Consider the following 18,783-nt stretch of genomic DNA (forward strand, 5'->3'; position numbering starts at 1 on the left):
TCTGTGGAGACAGACAGAAACAGAGTAGCGGTGGATCACTTGGAGCTTCAACATGGAGCTAAATATCGAAGACAGTGGTCAGCACCTAACTACCTAACAGAAAGCACAGAATTGGCAGAAAATACAGAAGAATGGGATCCTAAACAAGGCCCCAAGGGGCATTAAAACTCAGCTAAAGCAAATGACACTTCACTTTTTTGTTTATTTAAATTTAAAAAAATAGTATTATTTTTCATTATTCTATTTTTATTATTATTTTATTTTATTTTACTTTTTTTCACCCTTTTCTTCCTTGCTTCCATTTTTCATTCTGTTTTTTCTTCTCCTGTCCCCACGTTATTTATTCTCTTGCTTTTTTTTTACCCCTTGTTGAAAATTGATCTTCTTGATCTGCTTTATTGATGTGTTATTATTTTGTAGTCTCTGTTGGCTTATTCATATATCATATTTCCTCTTCCCTGCTCCTACTCCATGCCCCCTTCTCTTTTCTCTTTCTTCTCTAGTCAATTTTTTTTTATTTCATCTCCTCTCTTACTCTATATTTCTTCTCCCTATATTTTAACTAGTTTCAGTTCCTAAATTCAATCCCTGGTCTGGATGGCTTCACGGAGGAGTTTTACTAAACAGTCAAAGAACAACTAACACTGATCCTCCTCAGACTATTCCAAAATACTCAAGAGGAAGGAACACTTCCAAGCTCTTTCTGTGAAGCCAGAATTACCCTAATCCCAAAACCAGATAAAGACACTATAAAGAAAGAGAATTACAGGCCAATATCCCTGATGAACATAGATGCTAAAATCCTCAACAAAATATTAGTAAATAGCAACCAGCAATACATTAAAAAGATCATCCGCCATGAACAAGTAGGATGTACTCTGGGGATGCAAGGCTGGTACAATATTCGCAAATCAATAAATGTGATACATCACATAAACAAATTGAAATACAAAAACTACACGATCATATCAATTGATGCAGAAAAAGCATTCAGCAAAGTCCCTATTTTTTAATATGTTTTTTATTGATTAAGATATTACATATGTGTCCTTATCTACACGTTACCCCCTACCCCCCCCCCCCCCCCGCTCATGCCCTCAGCCCCCGTTGGTTAGGCCTATATGCTTGCATATAAGTCCTTTGGTTGATCTTTCCCCTTACCCCCACCCTTCCCTACCTTCCCTCCAAGTCCCGACAGTACAATCAATGCCTCTCCGTCTCTGGATCAGTCCTTGTTCATCAGTTTATGTTGTTCATTATATTCCACAAATGAGTGAGATCATGTGGTATTTACCCTTCTCTGACTGGCTTATTTCACTTAGCATAATGCTCTCCAGTTCCATCCATGCTGTAGCAAATGGTAAGAGTTCCTTTTTCTTCTTCCTCTTCTTAAAGAATACCTTTCAGCATTTCATATAATGCTGGCTTGGTGGTGATAAACTCCTTTAGCTTTTTCTTATTTATGAAGCTCTTTATCTGACCTTCAATTCTGAATGATAGCTTTGCTGGGTAAAGTAATCTTGGTTGTAGGTTCTTGCTATTCATCACTTTGAATATTTCTTGGCACTCTCTTCTGGCCTGCATGGTTTCTGATGAGAAATCAGCTGACAGTCGTATGGGTACTCCCTTGTAGGTAACTGACTTTTTTTCTCTTGCTGCTTTTAAGATTCTCTCTTTGTCTTTTGCTCTTGGCATTTTAATTATGATGTGTCTTGGTGTGGTCCTCTTTGGATTCCTTTTGTTTGGGGTTCTCTGCGCTTCCTGGACTTGTAAGTCTATTTCTTTCACCAGGTAGGGGAAGTTTTCTGTCATTATTTCTTCAAATAGGTTTTCAATATCTTGCCCTCTCTCTTCTTCTGGTACCCCTATAATTCTGATGTTGGTACGCTTGAAGTCGTCCCAGAGGCTCCTTACACTATCTTCATATTTTTGGATTCTTTTTTCTTTTTCAGTTGGGTATTTTTTGTTTCTTTGTATTTCAAATCTTTATCTTGATTCTTGGGATCCTCTTGTCTGCTGTTGGATCTCTGTATATTATTCTTTATTTCAGTCAGTGTATGATTAATTTCTAGTTGGTCTTTTTTCATATCCTCCAGGGTCTCACTAAATTTATCGGCAGTTTCCATAAAATTCTTGAAAAACCTTATAAATGTGGTTTTGAACTCTATATCCAGTCATTTGCTTTCCTCCATTTCTGTCATTTGTGACCTGTTTCTTTGACTCCTCATTTTTTATGCTTCCCTGTGTTAGTAGAGTGGTTTTGTGTGCTAGGTGTCCTGTAGGGCCCAGTGGCTCAGCCTCCCCAGTTACCTGAGGTGGACATTCTTGGTGCACCCCCTTGTGGGCTTTGTGCACAGTCTTTTTGTAGTTATGCCTTGATTGTTGTAGGATCACTAGGAGGAATTGACCTCCAAGCCAATTGGCAGTGAGAATCAGCTGTGTCTGCAGTGGGAGAACTTCTGTGCTGAAGACACCCTTCTGGGGCAAGACTTGCTTCAGTGGGGCTTTAGTGCTCACTGAGTCTGCCCCCTAAGTGTGTCCCTTATGGATCTGAGGAGTTGTAATCTGGATGGTTCCACTCTGGCCACTGGGTACACTGGCTCTTGGATCTAAGGAGGTGCTAATTTAGCCTCTGCCTGAGGTTACCCAGCAGGAGCTATGAAGAAAACTGCAGATTCCTTTTCCTTTTTTGGAGTTTGAAGGTGCCCTGATGAGGCCCAGCTGTGTATCAATGCAAGCTGCTGTGGGGCCTTGGCCTTCTCTTGGAAGTTCTGGGTCTGTCTGGCCCAGCTGTAATTTCTTAGGTAATTTTCAGGTTGCAAAGGGCCAGGGCATTCATATGCAAAAGCCTCTGCTGCAGCCTGGGTGGGGCGGGGTCTCAGGGAATCAAAGGGCGGAGCAAGCAGCTATGGCTGATCCTCAGCCCTGTCCTAAGGGGCCACACATCTCAGTGTCCCTGTAATTGCTGCAAGCACCTCTGCGGGAAAGCCCCCCTCAAGTTCTGAGTTCTGCCTGCTGCCAGACAGTCCAGTTTCTCCCCGTATGTGTCCTGGGTCTCCAGAGACTTCCCAGAACTGGAGTTCAGAGCAGTCGGGAGCTTGTGACTCCCTCCTGATGCAAAAAGACAGCCTCGTCCTCAGGTGCCAGCCCCTTTCCGCGCACGCTCGAGCCTCTGTTCCTCTGCACTTTACTTCCGCAGCTCCTCTGGGTCTCAGTGTGCTTTTCTCTTTCCTTCTAGTTGTAGAATTTCCACTCAGCCAGCCTTCCTGTAGTTCTGGATGATGTCCATTTTGTCTTTTTGTTGTATTTTTGACGTTGTTGTGGAGGCAGCAATTTCCGGTGTTTACCTGTGCCGCCATCTGGGTTTCTCCTCCAAAGTCCCTTTTTTTGATAAAAACTCTCAGCAAAGTAGGAATAAAGGGATAATATGCACCATAATAAAAGCCTTATATGACAAGCAGAGCCAACATCGTACATAATGGGCAAAAACTAAAACCATTTCCCTTAAGAAGAGAAAAAAAGAAAGGGATGCCCACTTACACCACTCCTGTTCAACAAAGTATTGGAAGTGTTAGCCATAGCAATTAGACAAGAAGAAATAAAAGGTATCCAAATTGGGAAAGAAGAAGTAAAACTGTCATGATAGTGTACATAGAAAACCTTAAAGACTACATTAAAAAACTACTAGATTTAATAAATGAATTTGGCAACACAACAGGATACACAATTAACACCCAGAAATCTATGGCATTTTTATACACCAATAATGAACTCACACAGAGAGAAACTAAAAAAAAAAAAATCACATTTACCATTGCAACAAAAGAAATTAAGATATATAGGGATAAACTTAACTAAGGAGTTAAAAGACCTGTACTCAGAAAACTACAGGACACTGAAAAAAAAATAGAAGATATCAGCAAGTAGAAGAATATACCGTGTTCTTAGATTGGTAGAATCAACATCATTAAAATGTCCATACTACCCAAAGCAATCTATAGATTCAATGCAATCCCCATTAAAATACCAATGGCATATTTCACAGAGCTAGAACAAACTCTCCAAAAATTTATATGGAATTAAAAAACACACACACAAAAAAAACAAACAGCCACAGCAACCCTGATAAAGAATATCAAAGTTTTAGAGATAATAATACCAGGTATCAAGCTATATTACAAAGCCACTTTCTCAAAACTGCCTGGTACTTACACAAGAACAGACATATAGACCAATGGAATAGAACAGGGAACCCAGAAAATGACTAAAACCATTATGGTCAATTAATATTTGACAAAGAAGGCAAGAGCATACAATGGAGTCACCACAGTCTCTTCAATAAATGGTGTTGCAAAAATTGGACAGATACATGCAAAAAGAAAAATGAAACTAGACCACCAACTTACACCAAACACACACACACACACAAAAACCCTCAAATGGATAAAGAACAATAACATAAGACTGGAAACCATAAAAATCTTAGAGGAATACAAAGGCAGCAAAATCTCAGACATATGTGGAACCAATATCTTCACCAATACAGCTCCTAAGGCAATGGAAACAAAAGAGAAAATAAACAAATGGGACTACATCAAAATAAAATCCTCTGCACAGTAAAAGAAACTATCAACAAAACAACAAGAAAGCCCACTGCATAGGAGGACATATTTGACAATGTTATCTCTGATAAGGGTTTAATCTCCAACATAAAGGGAACTCATACAACTTAACAAAAGGAAGATAAACAATCTTAGCAAAAAATGGGCAAAGGACCTAAATAGATACTTTTTGAAAGAGGACATAGAGAAGGCCAAGAGACATGAAAACATGCTCAAAGTCACAAATCATCTTAAAGATGCAAATCAAAATGAGAATGAAGTACCATCTCATACCTGTCAGAATGGCTATCATCAACAAATCAACAAATGACAAGTGCAGGCGAGGATGCAGTGAAAAAGGAACCCTCATGCACTGCTGTTGGGAATGGAGACTGGTGCAGCCACTGTGGAGAACAGTATGGAGTTTCCTCAAAAAACTAAAAATGGAACTCCCATTTGACCCAGTGATCCCACTTCTAAGAATATATTCCAAAAAACTAGAAACACCAATCAGAAAGGATATATGCACCCCTATGTTCATAGCAGCACAATGTACAATAGCTAAGATTTGGAAACAGACTAAGTACTCATCAGCAGATGAGTGGATTAAAAAACTGTAGTACATCTACACAATGGAATACTATGCTACTGTAAAAAGGAAGTAACTCCCACCATTTGCAACAGCATGGATAGACTTGGACAGCATTATGCTAAGTGAAATAAGTCAGTCAGAGAAAGAGAAATATCACATGATCTCACTCATTTGTGGATTATAATGAACAACATAAACTGATGAACAAAAACATATCCAGAGACAGAAACATCTATCAGATGCTCAAATCCCAGAGGGAAGGTAGGGGAGGGTGGGGGTAAGTGGGAGAGATCAACCAAAAGACTTGTATGCATGTATATAAGCATAATCAATAGATGCAGACACCAGGGGGGTCAGGGCATGAACGGAAGTGTGGTGGGGGACAATGGGGGAATAAGGACACATATGTAATACCTTAATCAATAAAGAAAACAAATTATAAAATAAAAAAATTAAAAATAAAAATAGGATAAAACAATAAAAATAGAATGATGAAAAAATAATGCAAAAAGAAATAAAAAATAAAGAAACAAAAAGAAAAAAAACAAATAATATAAAGAAAAAAGAAAAAAGAGATAACAAAATAATAATAAAATAAAATAAATAAGTGAAGTGTTGTTCATTTTAATGGAGTTTTAATGCCCCATGGGGGCTGGTTTAAGATCCTATTCCTTTGTACTGTCTGCCACTTCTCAGTTTCCTATTAGGTAGTCAGCACCATGTTGAAGTTCCAAGCGGACCACCACTCCTCTGTTTGTGTCTATCTCAGTGATGGCAAACCTTTTGAACTCGGCATGTCAGCATTTTGAAAAACCCTAACTTAACTCTGGTGCCGTGTCACATATAGAAATTTTTTGATATTTGCAACCATAGTAAAACAAAGACTTATATTTTTGATATTTATTTTATATATTTAAATGCCATTTAACAAAGAAATATCAACCAAAAAAATGAGTTAACGTGTCACCTCTGACACGCGTGTCATAGGTTCGCCATCACTGGTCTATCTCCACAACCTTGACTGCAAGCAGGGTGGACCAATCTGACCTCTTAGCCTATCTGCCCACTTTCAATCTTAATCTCTCAAGCAACTGTTTCCAACAGGGCTATAGTTGGGGAGGTTGCCATATCGCTTTCCAGGACTAAAGGGCCTCTCTTCAGCCCAGTCCCTGAGGGTTCTCAGGGACTATTCAGATTTTTCTTTTTTTGTATACTTTGTAATGTTGTGCCCAGATTTCATGATTCCCAAGAACCCACAGGGAGCCAGCGAGTCCGATGCAAAAGCAAAGAGTCATTCATTTCAAACCTAGGTTTGGCTCCCCTGCCACACTCACCGATGCAACGGTAAGCTCCAGTGGCCGAGAGAGAGAAAACTCTGTGTGGAGAGAGCTTTTATAGGGGGTTGGGGTAAGGGGAGGAGAAAAGACTGTGGGCCCTGCTGATTGGCCAGGCGCGAGTCGGTGTCTCATTACACAGGATGTGGTCATAGTGATGGCGTGCACTTCCCTTGACTATCTTCCGGGAAGAAGCTTGCTGAGCACATGGCCAAGTTAAGATGGAGGGCATAGCCCTTACCCTGGGGCAAGGTGGAGGGCGTAGTCCTCGCCCTTTCATTAACACTCAGGGTGTAGTCTGGGTGTGGCTGTATTTGTTGCCTGGAGACTGCAGGGAGGGGCTATCTCTTCAAGAAAAAATGGCTGCTTAGGTTCGGCGTGTCAATTATGTCCCAGTGCCAGACTCCTGGCCACCCTCCCCAACCTGCTCTTCTCCCCAGCCTCTCCCCAGACTCCACAAGTCCGCACATCCACCTGTACCTCAGCCACGGGTGAGTGATTGTATTTGAAAGGTCCTATGAACTGGGTTCAGTGAATAAAAAGCAAAGACCAAAAAGAGGGGAAACAACTGTGCCACTGTGAGTTTCTCTCCCTCGGCACTGCATGGCTTGGGCAGTTGTTCACGTTGCCTCATCTAGGCTCAGCCTCTCATGGCTGTGGACTTAGATCTAGATTCCCCTTCTGTCAGCAGCCCTGTGGACTTCCTTTCCACGCCTGTCCCCAAAGGACATGGCAGCTGTGTGGCTTCCTTCTGACCCTCTGGGCTCAGAGATCTCACAACTTTCTCTAGCCCAGATCCCCAATTTTACCATTCTCCAGGCATCCTCTGCCCTTCCCAGCTGCTAATTGTCTCACCAGCTGTGTCTACTTTGCCAATTCTGGGTGGATGTTATTTGATTTAGTTGCTCCTTCTATCTGCTCTGGGATAAGGCTCAGGACATGTCTGCCTCAGTGATGACACAAACTGAAGGTCATAATCTCGGAGATCTCCCCAGCTATGACCTTCCACAATTTTACAATTTATCTTGAATGTGCAGAGCATCTGCTCCCCACGCCGGGAAGCAGTTATATATCGAGGGGAAAAAAACAAAACTACTTAATCAGGAAGCGGTTATATTTTCACTTCTAGATTTTATTTTATTTGGAAAGGATTCTCAGGGAAAAGAGTGGCAATACTGAAAGTTGAATAAAGCAAAATTATTATATTGAACATGCTTAAGAAAGCAATTTTAGAACATACTGTCTTTCCTTTTTTAATCAAAATTGTTAAATTTTCAATGCCAATTTAATAACAAGCTATTCTACATATATATTGTTTGATAATGGATTTGGGACTACACATGAGACCATTGGACTTGATTAAAGAGCTTCTGATGAACTAACAAGTAACAAGGCTCCATTTGAGATGCAGGTGACAGTTTAAATGATGATAAAGGGAAAATAGAGATGAGATAAACAGGGATGTAAATATAAATAAAAAAACTCTAATCTTAAAAAAAGTTTTAAACATCTAAAACAAAAACAATGTAGAAGGGCTGAAAAGACCCTAAAAAGAAAGTAATCTGAGGTTATTTGGATTATTTGAAACAGAAAAATGTCTAACTCTAAGACTGTGTTTTCTATTTTACTTAGAACTTCTTACCTGACTATTTTGAAGTAAAAAGTAGTTTTGAAAATTTAATATTATTTGTTTTTGTCTCATATGAGGATGTTCAAGTCTTTAATAACATAATTTTATAAATCCAACAAAATACAGGATAGACAATCAACAATATATAGCCAAATTGTTAGGATTTTTATAGATTATGGAAGTACTGAACAGGTGGACCTAGTTACAATGGAATGACAAGGCTCAAATATAGTTATTGTATTTGATTCAACAAGGGAACTGACTATAAAGAAAGACATTTTTTCCACATGGAAAACTACTATCCTGTCTGAATATTATACTGCATTAGGTCACAAGGGCCTTCTTATAGCTAGAAGATGCTCAAAAAATTATCGACAGCGAGATATGTCCTTCAATGTGATTGGATAAATTAGATTCTTCAAAGACTATGTGAAAGGAACATTGAAGGGGAAAAAAATTTCCTTCTTAAGAAATGAATGGCTATATTCACATGAACTTGTTTGTTACTTGAATGCAATTTCCCAAGAAAATTTTGTCTATTGCCAATACCTATTCAGGGTTATTGTGTACTATACCACTTTAAGAAAGGCACAGGTGTTTCTATAGAGCAATATCATTTTATCTCATGAAAGAAAGAAACCTCAAAATGTCAATGATATTTTTCTTCCTCTAATATCATCATCCAATATCTTCTTACAGATTGAGTGTTTATATCAAGAGGAAAGGTGATACTGAGTTAGATTGTATTTCTAAAGGATGTGCCAATCCAAACTTACAGTCAATTAGTCTTGGGTATGACCAAAGAAAGAAAAGCTTTCATAAAACTCTGGGAAATTTGCTGTAAGTTCAGATGACATTCAAAGTAAGCTTAAAGTTTTAATTCTCACTATTAAGGGATTAAAGAAGTTTCTATTTCACTTTATCCAGGAGGCCCACAGGGAATTCAACATGAAATTTCTAATTCAGTTCAAACCTTCTCATGCACCTTACACTTTTCCTCATCTTTAATAGTCTATAGATATACGATACTTTGAAATTTCCCCAAGATCTCCAACCTAATAAGTGATAAATCTAGGATGAAACACATATTATCTGTACCTAGTCCAATGTTTTTCCTACAGTCATGGAAAGAGTTTGCAAAATAAGAGATATAGGAGTAAATTTAAGTTAAGAAGAAAGAGCCATCAAGATAGAGCTTAAATGTGTTGTCAATCACTGATAAACATTTTATATTTTTTCTCTTAAGATTTAAACACATTGAAATGCTTATGTTTAAGTATAGAAGTTGATTTGTTTCTTTTTCAAATGTTAACATGACCGTAGTTAAAATATAAAACATTTCCATCTCCCCAGGAAGCTTCTTCATGACTGCTTTTAGTCAATCACAGAACCCATAGGCAAATACTGTTTGTTTCTAAGAGCAGGGATAAGTTTTGCCTAGTCCCAAACTTTACAAGATTGAAATTATACAGTGTACATAATTTTGTACATGGATTCTTTCATTCAACATACAGTTTTATATTCATCCATACATTGGCATCTATAATTAGTTCATTTTTCTTTATTATTATTATTATTTTTAATCTTTATTGTTGAGAGTATTACAGGTTTCCCCCCTCCCACCCCCCATTGCACTCCTTCACCCAGATACCCCACCCCCACCCCAGGCCTTCACCGTGCTATTGTCTATATCCATGGGTAATGCAAATAGGTTCTTTGATTAATCGCTTACCACCCCCCTCCCCCCTTCCCTCTGAGATTCATAAGTCTATTCCATGTTTCCATGCCTCTGGTTCTATTGTATTCATCAGTTTGTTTTTTTCATTAAATTTCTTGTTTGTGTATTTGATTTTTAGATTCAATTGTCGATAGATATGCATTTATTGCCATTTTATTGTTCACATTTCCTCCTCCTCCTCCTCCTCCTCCTCCTCCTCCTCCTCCTCCTCCTCCTCCTTCTCCTCTTCTTCCTCTTCCTGTTCTTAAATAATACCCTTCAACATTTCATGTAGTACTGGTTTGGTGGTGACGAACTCTTGTAGCTTTTTCTCATCTGTGAAGCTCTTTATCTGACTTTCAATTCTAAATGAGAGCTTTGCTGGGTACTCTCAATGTAGATCCTTGCTTTTCATCACTTTGAATATTTCTTGCCACTCCCCTCTGGCCTGAAAAGTTTCTGTTGAAAAATCAGCTGACAGTCATATGGGTGCTCCCCTATAGGTAACTAACTGCTTGTCTCTTGCTGCTTTTAAGATTCTGTCTTTGTCTTTAACTCTTGGCATTTTAGTTATGATGTGTCTTGTGGGCCTCTTTTGGTTCCTCTTGTTTGGAATTCTGTGCTTCCTGGACTTGTAAGTCTATTTCTTTCAGCAGGTAGGGGAAGTTTTCTGTCCTTATTTCTTCAAGTAGTTTTTCAATTTCTTGCTATCGCTCTTCTCCTTCTAGCATCCCCATGATGCAAATGTTGGTATGCTGGAAGTTGTCCCAGAGGTTCCTTACACTATCTTCATATTTTTTTAAATTCTTTTTTCTTTTTGCTCTTCTGATTGGGTGCTTTTTGCTTCCTCATATTCCAAATTGTTGATTTGATTCTTGGCATCTTCTACTCTACTTTTGACTCCCTGTAAATTATTCTTTATTTCAGTTAGTTTGTCCTTTATTTCTGACTGGTCCTTTTTAATGTCTTTGATATTCTCACTAAATTCTTTTTTTAAAAAAATATATTTTCTGGATTTTAGAGAGGAAGGGAGAGGGAGAGAGAGATAGAAACATCAATAATGAGAGAGAATCATTGATTGCTGCCTCCTGTACACCCCTAATGGGGATCGAGACCACAACCCAGGCATGTGCCCTTGTCCAGAATCGAACCTGGGACCCTTCAGTCTGCAGTCCAACACTCTATCCATTGAGCCAAACCAGCTAGGCTTCACTAAATTCTTGAAATTCTCATTAAGTTCCTTGAACATCCTTATAACCATTGTTTTTAACTCTGTATCTAGTAGTTTGCTTGCTTCCATTTCATTTAGCTCTTATTTTGGATATTTCTTTTGTCCTTTTATTTGTGACACTAGAGGCCTGGTGTCCCTCAACCTGGCCTGCACCCTCTCCAATCTGGGACCCCTCGGGGAATGTCAGACTGCCGGTTTAGGCCCAATCCCTGCAGACATCCCTCTCACAATCCAGGACAGCTGACAGTCATATGGGTGCTCCCTTGTAGGTAACTAACTACTTGCCCACCCGTGGGCAAACTACGGCCCGTGGGCCAGATCTGGCCCGTTTGAAATGAATAAAACTAAAAAAAAAAAGACCTTACCCTTTTATGAAATGATGTTTACTTTGAATTTATATTAGTTCACACAAACACTCCATCCATGCTTTTGTTCCGGCCCTCCGGTCCAGTTTAAGAACCCATTGTGGCCCTCGAGTCAAAAAGTTTGCCCACCCCTGTTGTCTCTAGATCAGTGGTTCTCAACCTTGGCTACACATTAGAATTACCTGGGAATCTTTTTAAAACCCTGATATTTGGGCCTCATACTCGGGAAATTCTGTTTCTTTGTTACTAATGTTGTGGCCCCACCCCATAACAAAGAAACAGAATTCCCGGAGGATGAGGCCCAGAAATCAGGATTTTAAAAAGATTCCCAGGTGATTCTAATTTGCAGCCAAGGTTGAGAACCACTGTTCTAATGGGTAGAGACCTTTTAGCCAAAATGGGGACAGAAATCACTTTTACTCCAGATGGCTCAGCACAGCTTCGCCTAAGTGAGGAGATCTCCCCAATGATCCTGTCCCTAGCAGTGCCAAGGGAGGAAGAATGGAGACTTTATACCCCCTTTCAAAGTCCTCACCATTAGAACCTGAATTAGAGAAAGAATTCCCGTTGGTCTGGGCAGAAGGGAATCCTCCAGGCCTGCCTAGGGACCACACCCTGATACTGATCAACTTAAAGCCTGGGGCACAGCCTGTTAAAATCCACCAATATCCAATTCCAAGGAAAGCACTCCTAGGAATACAGGTCCACTTAGACCTGCTGCTTCAGTGGGGACTTATTAAACGATGCAGGTCTCCATGGAACACACCTCTCTTGCCTGTAAAAAAACATGGTCGTAAAGACTACCATCCCATACAGGATCTACGGGCTGTTAATGAGGCTCTTATAACCCTGCATTCAGTGCTGCCAAACCCCTACACGCTTCTGGGGCTCATTCCATCAGAGGCGGAATGGTTTGCATGCCTAGATCTGAAAGATGCCTTTTTCTGCCTTAGATTAGATCCTTCTAGCCAGCCTCTTTTTGCTTTAGATGGGAAAACCCAACTACGGGGGCCAAGGAGCAGTTCACCTGGACCAGACTGCCCCAAGGGTGCCAGAAGCTGGTCCATCCTTGCTGCTTGACACAGTCGCTGCAGGGAAGAAACATCTGCACAGCATATGTTTCAAGGGACCTGGCTTATATGGCATACTGTTCTTAATATGTTTGCTTCCCTTCTTAGTGCTATGTGTTTTAACCAAGGTCACCTCTCTGAGAAAGGTTGTTTCCCCAGGTGGGGATTTTTCCCTGGAGTTAGGGATTAACAGGACTAAGGGAGGGAATAAAACCCCTTAACTAAGTGCCAGGCTGGTAATTAATCACTTTAACTACGAACAATCACGCTTAAGGTACGTAATCTTTACTTAGGATAATCTCTTTCAGTTACTTCTTTGTAGCTTAACAGAACAATAGAGTAGTGACCTTGGAATGGAGATAACAAACGCTCTTACCCTTGGGATAGAATGGATACGATTAAAACCAACTGGTATAAATACAGATGTAACAGGAGAATAAAGACAGAACCTGGCTGGAGAACCTGGCTAGAACCTGTCTAGGGAACCTGGCTAGGCTGCTGATCAACTGAATGCTGTCTCCATGTCATTCCTTCTTCGCCAACTCCATCCACACCTTTGGGATCCCCTGGACCTGCTGGGGTTAGACCCCAACACAAGGGTTCAAGAACTCTCCTACTCTCTTTAGTGGAGCACTAGCATCTGACCTGTGTAAGTTTCTAGGACAGGACCTGGGATGTGCTCTACTCCAATATGTAGACAACATCCTATTGGCTAGCTCCACACGAGCTCAGTGCTGGGAGGGAAGATGAGCCCTTCTGAGACTGTTAACTAAAACAGGTTACAGGGTGTCCAAGAAAAAAGCACAGATTTGTCAGAAAAAAGTCAAGTATCTAGGCTTCCGAATCATCCAAGGGAAATGAAGGCTAGGGACTGAAAAAAAGCAGGCAGTATGTGCCATACCAGTCCCTTGCACCTGGCAGCAGATTTGGGAATTCATGGGAGCTGCAGGGTTCTGTTGAATTTGGATCCCAGGATTTTCAAACCTACCCTTGCCTATCTATGAAGCTATAAAAGGAGAAGAGAAGGGGCTTTTTTTACACATTTTCCAATTTCTTCCCAAAACCAATGTCTTTGTGTGTTTAACTTGTTTTCCAAACTACATAACCAAGATAATGGCAATGGTAAATTCAGGACTTAAGCTGAATAAAGACAAGAAGGAGAAAGACAGCCCTAACCGGTTTGGCTCAGTGGACAGAGCATCAGCCTGCTGACTCAAGGGTTCCAGGCTTGATTCCAGTCTACGGCATGTACCTTGGTTGCGGGCACATCCCCAGTGGGGAGTGTGCAGGAAGCAGCTGATACATGTTTGTCTCTCCTTGATGTTTATAAGTCTCTATCCCTCTCCCTTCCTCTCGGTATAAAATCAATTAAATATATTTTTAAAAAAAGAAGCAGAAAGACAGAAAGAATCAGATAATAGTATTTTACAACAGGAAGGGGAAAACGTCCACTAAGAAAGCCAACAAATATAGAAGAAGTAGTACTGGAGTGTTCATCTACCACAGGTGATACCCAGGTTGTCCCAGAGGAAGATGCCGGAGTCCATTCATTGTCTTTACTAGCTGATTTTAGACAGAGACCCCCCAAAAAAGGCTAGTAACCTTTGAAGTTCTAGTAAAGGTCAGAACTGTGAACTACCCAGTTAATTTAAGTAATAATAGTTGAAGCATCTCCACTTTAGTTCACTTAATTCCTTAGGTACTTATATAGATCTTTGTTGATTATTGTTGATCAGATACTCCTGGAGATCTGTTGATGACCTAATCAGATACTCTGCCTATTCCTGAAAATTGTCTGCTGATGTGTGTCATGAAAACCTCCTTACCCTAAGGGATACTCCAGATGAATAAAAGCTTGGTGAGACCTGAGCACGAGGAGAGGAAGTCTTTCCGGACTTGCCCGCCTGGTCCCCCGGTATTGCAAAATTATCTTGTGTCTCTTTCTTTCATTTGTTGTGCGGCTCTTCTTTCAGATACCGAACCCTACTCCACGCGGGTCGTGGAAGGAATCACTCACCAGAAGACACTTAATAATGTGTATCCCTCTATCAAAAATGCTTCAGAAATGGGCATTATGAGAAGATGAAAACATTAATGGTTTCCTTGAATGAATACCAGCAAGGGTATAAAAGAAATGTGTTTGCATTTTTGCGTGTTTTCAGATGATGGGGAGGGAGGTAAGGAGGGGACAGGCATGGGAGAAGGGAGTAATGTAGAATACTTTAATTAGGGCATCAGGCAAGCCATTCCATACTGAGCCAAACGATTAGAATAAGGAAAAGGAGAAGACTGAAGAGGGATTTTTTCCTAAACACTTTCTCATACTGGCAAGGAAGAAAAGAAGCTGATGTTTAATTTAGCTTTGGATTAGGGGGGTGGGATGGATGGTGGTGGTCACAGTCATGAGTAACAGGGTGTTGTGTTAGTGCTGGCAGTGTATAATAATGAATTTGATTTCCTTTTTACATGGTAGACTATTGAATATTGTTAAACTATTGAAAGGATGGTCAGCTCTGGATATGAATTTTATGCCACAACTGGTACCGTTTTTCCTTTAACATCATGGTCTAGAAGAGCATTGTTGGATATTGGAGATACTAGAGAAGTGAGGTTTGACTCTGTTTCACTGATGATTCACTTCATGTTACATTTTCCCCATACCCAAGTAATATATTAGTAATAAGGGAAATTGGTTATGGTGTACATGGGTATTATCTTCACAATTTTTCTGTAAATCTGGAACTATTCTAAAATAAAACATCCATTAAAACAACACTCAAAATCCTAGGAAACGGTAATATCTGAACTTAGTGGAATGAACCACTGAAATGACGGGGGAGTTTGGGAAGTGGTTGAGAGAAAACACCGCCTACCTGCAATATGCTGGACTATAATGGAACTAGAGGAAATGAGAGAGAGAGAGAGTGACGTCAGTTTGGGAAAAATTTTAGGAGGTAAGAGGAAGGTCTCTTTTCTATAACCAGAGCATCTGAGACATCTGCATCCTTTTCCACCCCTCCCCCTCCTGGATGGTCAAGCTGAGGCTTTGTGATGTCAAGCCACACCATGGCAACCACAGATTTTGGGCAACCAGAGCTGAAGTGAGTGGCTCCTCATTGACCTAAAGAGTATATATAGAGGCCTGGACCCTTTGAGTAGTGTCTGTTGCCTCAAGATAGCCAAACTTACTAAGAAGATATTGTAGACTAGTGGAGATAAGGAGTAAGACTCCAAACACAAGGATGGATGAAGAAACTGCAAGTCCTAGAATGAATTAGAAGATAGTTTCTCAGCTGGATGACAAAGACGTGGATAAGGTCAGAATACCTTATTCAAATCCTGCCCCTTCCCAAGTAATTCCTGACCCAAGATTCTGGACTTGTGCTTTTTGCCCACAGACACTTCTTCATTCAATCCATTGTCTTTCAATTACAAGCCCATTTCCTAATCATTTTCCAATTTCTTCCCCAAAACCAATGTCTTTCTGTGTTTAACTTGTTTCCAAACTACATAACCAAGATAGTGGCGATGGTAAATTTGGACTTTAAGCTGAATGAAGACAAGAGGGAGAAAGACAGAAAGAATCAGATGATTGTATTTTACTACAGGAAGGGGAAAACCTCCAGTAAGCAAGCCAACGAATGCAGAAGAAGAAGTGCTGGAGTGTTTATCTACCACAGGTGATACCCAGGATCTCCCAGAGGAACACACTTAATAATCTGTATCCCTCTATTAAAAAATGCTTCAGAAATGGGCATTATGAGAAATGAAAACATTAATGGTCTCCTTGTATAAATGCTAGCAAGTGTATAAAGGAAATGTGTTTGTATTTTTGCGTGTTTTCAGATGATGGGGAGGGATCTAAGGAGGGGGCAGGCATGTGAGAAGGGAGTAATGTAGATTTCTTTAGTTGGGGCACCAGAGAAGCCATTCCATACTGAGCCAGAAACTTAGAATAAGGACAAGGAGAAGACTGAAGGGGGATTTTTTCCTCAACACTTTCTCATTCTGGCAAGGAAGAAAATAATGCGATGTTTAATTTAGGTTTGGATTTGGCGGCGTGGGATGGATGGTGGTGGTCCCAGTCATGAGGAACAGGTTGTTGTGTTAGTGCTGGCAGTGTATAATAAAGTATTTGATTTCCTTTTTTTGGTAGACTATTGGATATTGTTAAACTTTTGAAAGGATGGTCAGCTCAAGATATGAATTTTATGTCACAACTTGTACCGTTTTTCCTTTAACATCATGGTCTAGAACAGCATTGTTGGATACTGGAGATACTAGAGAAGTGAGGTTTGACTCTGTTTCACTGATGATTCACTTCATGTTTCATTTGCCCCAAACATAAGTGAGATATTAGTAATAAGGGAAATTGGGTATGGTGTACATGGGTATTATCTTCACAACTTTTCTGTAAATCTGGAACTATTCTAAAATAAAACATCCATTAAAACAACACTCAAAATTCTAGGAACTGGTAATGTCGGAACATAGTGGAATGGACCATTGAAATGACAGGGGCGTTTGAGAAGTGGCTTAGAGGAAACACCACCTCCATGCCATATGCGGGACTATAATGGAACTAGAGGCTATGAGAGTGAGAGAGAGAGGTCAGTTTGGGAAAAGTTTTAGGAGGTAAGAGGAAGGTCACTTTTCTATAACCAGAGCATCTGAGACTTCTGCATCCTCTCCCAACCCCCGCCCCTCCTGGATGGTCAAGCTGAGGCTTTGTGATGTCAAGCCACACCATGGCAACCACTGGTTTTGGGCAATCAGAGCTGAAGTGTGTGGCTCCTCATTGACTTAGAGAGTATATATAGAGGCTCGGACCCTTTGAGTAGGGTCTGTTGCCTCAAGAAAGCTAAACTTCCTAGGAAGATATTGTAGACTATTGGAGATAAGGACTAAGAATCCAAACAGAAGGATGGATGAAGAAACTGCAAGTACTAAAGGGAATTGGAGGTCAGTTTCTCAACTGGGTGACCAAGAAATGGATAAGGTCAGAATACCTTATTCAAATGCTTCCCCTTCCCCAATAATTCCTCACCCTAGATTCTGGCCTTGTGCTTTTTGGCCACAGACACTTCCTCATTCAATCCATTGTCATTCAATTACAAGACCATTTCCAAATCATTTAACAATTTCTTCCCCAAATCCAATGTCTTTCTGTGTTTAACTTGGTTCCAAAGTACATAACCAAGATAATGGTGATGGTAAATTTGTTCTTTAAGCTGAATGAAGAGAAGGAGAAAGACAGACAGAATCAGATAATTGTATTTTACTACAGGAAACGAAGACCTCCAGTAAGCAAGCCAACAAATGCAGAAGATGAAGTGCTGGAGTGTGGAAAGTGGCTTAGAGGAAACACCACCTCCCTGCCATATGCTGGACTATAATTGAACTAGAGGAAATGAAAGAGAGAGAGAGAGGTCAGTCTGGGAAAAATTTTAGGAGGTAAGAGGAAGGTCTCTTTTCTATAACCAGAGCTTCTGAGACTTCTGCCTCCTCTCCCACCTCCGCCCCTCCCTGGATGGTCAAGCTGAGGCTTTGTGATGTCAAGCCACACCATGGCAACCACTGGTTTTGGGCAACCAGAGCTGAAGTGTGTGGCTCCTCATTGACCTAGAGAGTATATATAGAGGCTCGGATTCTTTGAGTAGGGTCTGTTGCCTCAAGAAAGCTGAACTTCCTAAGAAGATATTGTAGTCTAGTGGAGATAAGGACTAAGACTCCAAACACAAGGAGGGATGAAGAAACTGCAAGTACTAAAGGGAATTGGAGGTCAGTGTCTCAACTGGATGACCAAGAAATGGATAAGGTCAGAATACCTTATTCAAATGCTTCCCCTTCCCCAATAATTCCTCACCCTAGATTCTGGCCTTGTGCTTTTTGGCCACAGACACTTCCTCATTCAATCCATTGTCATTCAATTACAAGCCCATTTCCAAATCATTTTCCAATTTCTTCCCCAAATCCAATGTCTTTCTGTGTTTAACTTGGTTCCAAAGTACATAACCAAGATAATGGTGATGGTAAATTTGGTCTTTAAGCTGAATGAAGAGAAGGAGAAAGACAGACAGAATCAGATAATTGTATTTTACTACAGGAAACAAAGACCTCCAGTAAGCAAGCCAACAAATGCAGAAGATGAAGTGCTGGAGTGTGGAAAGTGGCTTAGAGGAAACACCACCTCCCTGCCATATGCTGGACTATAATTGAACTAGAGGAAATGAAAGAGAGAGA

This window comes from Myotis myotis, unplaced genomic scaffold, assembly GCF_014108235.1.
Source record: "Myotis myotis isolate mMyoMyo1 unplaced genomic scaffold, mMyoMyo1.p scaffold_m19_p_4, whole genome shotgun sequence".
Taxonomy (NCBI): Eukaryota; Metazoa; Chordata; class Mammalia; order Chiroptera; family Vespertilionidae; genus Myotis; species Myotis myotis.